This window comes from Palaemon carinicauda, chromosome 24, assembly GCF_036898095.1.
Source record: "Palaemon carinicauda isolate YSFRI2023 chromosome 24, ASM3689809v2, whole genome shotgun sequence".
Lineage (NCBI taxonomy): Eukaryota > Metazoa > Arthropoda > Malacostraca > Decapoda > Palaemonidae > Palaemon > Palaemon carinicauda.
The window spans coordinates 6416662-6421661 of record NC_090748.1 but is presented as its reverse complement, the minus strand read 5'-3'; the positions used below and the strand labels follow the sequence as shown (position 1 = coordinate 6421661).

At 34.5% G+C, this 5000-nt stretch overlaps 1 protein-coding gene across 1 annotated transcript in view; it reads left to right on the top strand.

Moving 5' to 3' along the window:
* The first annotated feature begins 1952 nt into the window (after window positions 1–1952).
* LOC137617795 (uncharacterized) overlaps window positions 1953–5000 on the top strand; it is a 43600-nt gene continuing 40552 nt past the window's right edge. The window contains exon 1 of the mRNA XM_068347755.1: window positions 1953–2017. The gene's annotated coding sequence lies outside the window, so the exon portion shown is untranslated. The remainder of the gene's footprint in view (window positions 2018–5000) is intronic.

The following is a 5000-nucleotide window of genomic DNA, read 5'->3' as shown; positions in this document are numbered from 1 at the left end:
ATATATATATGATAATTTTTGCACATTTAGGCGTGTTTTTCATATTCAAATAAGCCATATATATTTTTGATACATTAATGTCTGGATTCTCTTAACGACCTCGGGATCAGAATATATATATATATATATATATATATATATATATATATATATATATATATATATATATATATATATATATATGATAAATTTTTTGCACATTTAAACGTGTTTCTTTCATATTTCAAATAAGCCATATATATTAATACATTAAAGTCTGGATTCTCTTAACGACCTCGGGATCAGAGCCCAAGGCGGAACCGCCCAAAGACTATGATATCGAACCGGCGGGGATTTGAACCCTCGCCAGGATATCTGTATGCCAGTGACGATACCATTCTGCCAGAATGGTATCGTCACTGGCAGAATGGTATCGTCACTGGCATACAGATATCCTGGCGAGGGTTCAAATCCCCGCCGGTCCGATATCATAGTCTTTGGGCGGTTCCGCCTTGGGCTCTGATCCCGAGGTCGTTAAGAGAATCCAGACTTTAATGTATTAATATATATGGCTTATTTGAAATATATATATATATATATATATATATATATATATATATATTTGTGTGTGTAAATATATAAATTTCAATAGTGTATAGTTAAATGAACAGTTGATGAATCCCCTATTAAGGAGGGTCTACTGTGTGTATGTATATATATATAAAATTTATATATATAATATATATATATATATATATATATATATTAGTTATATATACATATCTATATGTATATATATATATTTAGTTATATATACATATACATATATATATATATATATATATATATATATATATATATATATATAAGGGAGGTCAGCTGGTGTCTTTGTGTCATTTGATATGGGGTGGTGTCCCAGACTAGACAGAGAGAGACACAAACTTCAGAGACAATTCTCAGTCCAGTATTAGGATATTGTTATGCAAGTGTGTGTCTCAGAGAGAGAGAGAGAGAGAGAGGAGAGAGAGAGAGAGAGAGAGAGAGAGAGAGACTATTGAAGTTCTAAATGTTTTTAATATTCTTACTAATGGGGAAATGAAATAGAGAGAAATACGTACGTACATACATGCATACAAACATATGCACGCACGCAGACACACGCACGCACACACGTACACACGATTATATATATATATATATATATATATATATATATATATATATATATATATATACATATATATATATATATACATATATATATATATATATATATATATACATATATATAATTTATTTATATATATATACACATATATATAATTTATATATATATATAAATATATATTTACACATGCACATATAAACTGTATGTGTATATATATATATATATATATATATATATATATATATATATATATATGTGTGTGTGTGTATATATATGTGTATAAATGTGTATCTAGGTGTGTGCAATATCATCTATGCTAATACAAGTACATTATGCAATGAGGAATTGCATTGTTGGGAAATCAATAACATTAAAACTGTCCACTGGCTTCCATAAAAATGGAAACCTATAGTAAATAGTATTTTTGAAATCATATATATTGCAAAAAGTATTCGATAAAATCATTGTTTAAATAACAAATATAACAAAAGCCGCAATAATAATGATAATAATTTTATTGTATTGAACTGTTTGTCCAAATATTTATTATTACTTTTTTTTAGATCTGTTCAGACATAACGAAATCCTTTTCTCTCCTGTAAAATGCGGGTTACGACCGGCTTTTAGGGGGGTGGGGGGGGGAGGGGTTGTTAACATCTTACTATCCCCCCTTTCCTTCCTCAATTATTTACCCATACGGATTTGCCAACCCCCAATGGGGAGGGGGGGGGGGGGAATCAGCTGAAGTAGGTCAGTGAATAACCTCACCTACTTTTGCGCTCGTCGTACTCAGTTGAACATCCGACGGAGAAGAGTAAGGACACTCTTAGGAGTACTCTCTTTATCTCTCAATCAATTGCATAGACGTTGGTATGTCTTCGTTATTTTCTTGTTTTAGTGTCTTTTTATCCACCAAGTATTAGTAGTATTTTAGCAGCTCCTTGTTTCTACGAGTTTAAAATGGCTTATTTGGAATGGGCTTCCTCACAGGTTTTTGTGTGTATTTGTATTTTTGTGAGGTTTTTTAATTTAATTCCTTGCAGCTCTTGAACATCGATTCACTAGACACTGCCGGGTAACATGTGTCCGGACGGGGGCTCAGCGAAGAATAATAAATTAATTTTGCACGTGGCGAGGAACACGAAGGAATGCAATGATAAAATATAGCATTGCGATATTAAGACAAATAGAATTGCGTCAAGTTTTGGAGAAAGGTCTTAGTTTTCCGCAACATGAATGCGAGAGAAGTAAAATACATAATCATATTGCCGTTCATAAAGTGAATATTTTTTTTACTTCTCGTATTTTTTTTTTTTACGTAGACTTCATAAATAGCATGTGATTTTTCATAAAAAAAAATGTCCTCCAACTTAAATGTATAGTTAAATACATGCACGTTCATACAAAATATTTGATTCGGAAAAACATAAACTATTTCACTTTGTCTAAAGAAGTTTTTTATAAAAAAAAATCTACGATTATTTTCTAATCTCAAAACACCTTCACCAAACTCGCCCACACTTCACGAAAAGTAACACTGTTCCATCCAATATACTAAACGTTATAGAGATATAAAAGGGAGAAATTTTAATTTTCATTCTATCTTTAAATTCTCTAAACACTGGCAATACCAGCATGGAACATTCGTTCCACTTATGCCATACTGTGGAACAGCATTCCTGGGAGTGTATACTTATTGCTCATGCCCTGAAAGTTTAAGCTCGGTTACAATACAACCTAATATCCACCTTACTAGTTATTTTACGTTACTAATTACTCCCGATTAGTTATTAATAATTATTAAGTCAATCAGCATTTTCTATATTTTTCTTATAATTTCTTTGATCCTTTTCTGCACAATAGATATATTTCATGTTTAAGCTTTACTATTCAGAGGAGAATGTAGCAGACGACTCGTGCAGATGATTCTACTTTTCTAACTGGTGGCATTCAGACGCATGAAAAAAAAGTCCCTCGAACGAGCGATTCAACATCCACAAAAGTAAAATGTTCATTCATACGTAATGTATACATCCACCCGCTCAAATTATATGGCTTCTTAAGAGCTAGTCATCAGCAGCCACTGTCTTTCTCTCCCTGGTCCAAGCTTGGGTGGAAAGAAACCTTGGGTGCTGATCAGTTGTATATATGGCCAGTCTCTAGGGCATTGTCACTACCCCTTGGCTCTACCATTTATGAGTGGCCTTTAAACTGGGTTGTGGTGACCTGGTGGTAGCGTCCTTGCCTGGTGATTGCCAGACTGGGGTTCGAATCCCGCTCAAACTCGTTTGTTTCTTTGGTCACTACAACCTCACCATCTTGTGAGCTAAGGATGGGGAGTTTGGGGGAGGTTATAGATCTATCTGCTGAATCATCAGTAGCCACTACCTGGCCCTCCTTGGTCCTAGATTGGGTGGAGAGGGGGCTTGGGCACTGATCATATACAAGATGGTCAGTCTCTAGGACATTGTCACTGTCCCTTGCCACTGCCATTCACGAGCGACCTTTAAACCGGGTAACGGTAATAGAGAAAAGGCGAGTGCTTCCAGTTCAGTGTAACATTTCCAAGAGCAAAATTCTTCACCTCAAAAAGGGACGTAATGTGGCAAAAACCTCGGAACGGGATTTTGATTGATTGATTGATTTAAAGTTTTCAGGCATCCTGACATCTAAGATCATTGACACCGATATCATTTAGTCTGTGTGTGTGTGTGTGTGTGTATATATATATATATATATATATATTATATATATATATATATATATATATATATATATATATATATAAGAATATTCAATTAAAACCATAAAAATTTAATGTCATTATAAAAGTTGAATAAATCTAAATATGCCGCTCGCATAGTAGGACACATCATGTCTTCAAGAATCTTGGCAAGGATGAACCTACCACCCTCACCTCGAGCCTCAAACAAAAAACTATTCCAGGATTTTGAGTGACAACATATCATACTTGATACTAAAATGATATTTTAACTATTGATTGTCAGAATCCCACCTGGGTAGGAGAATTTCTTCAATCATTTCATTTGCGATATCAGAGCTTTCGGTGAATAACAAATTAACATATTAGGATTCTAAGAAAGTAGGAGATATTTGTGGTTAGATTAATACACCAAATTGGTAAATTTGACTAACTATATTCATGATCGGTCTACAATATCCCAGTTTTTTGCAGCCATTTTAGAGTTTAAAGGTTTAAAGGCCGTTCATGAATGGCAAAGACAAGGGACAGTGACATTACCCTATCAAGCAGGACAATGCCCTAGAGACTGACCATATATACATATGATCAGCGCCCAAGACCCCACTCCACCCAAACTAGGACCAGGGAGGGCCAAGCATTGGCTGCTGATGACTCAGCCGATAGACCTATAGGTTCCTCCAAAGCCCCCATCCTTAGCTCACAAGGATGGTGAGGTTTCAGCGCCCAGGCGAATTCAACGAGTCTGAGCGGGACTCGAACCCTAGTCTTGCAAACACCATGCGAGACACTACCACCAGGCCACCACAACCCTTGTACGAATTGAAAAGAATTATTATTATTATTATTATTACTATCCAAACTACAACCCTAGTTGGAAAAGCAAGATGCTATAAGCCCAGGGGCTCCAACGGGGAAAAATAGCCCAGTGAGGAAAGGAAATAAGGAAATAAATAAATGAAGAGAACAAATTAACAATAAATCATTCTAAAATAAGTAACAACGTCAAAACAGACATGTCATATATAAACTATTAACAACATCAAAAACAAATATGTCCTAAATAAACTATAAAAAGACTCATGTCCGCCTGGTCAACAAAAAAGCATTTGCTCCAACTTTGAACTTTTG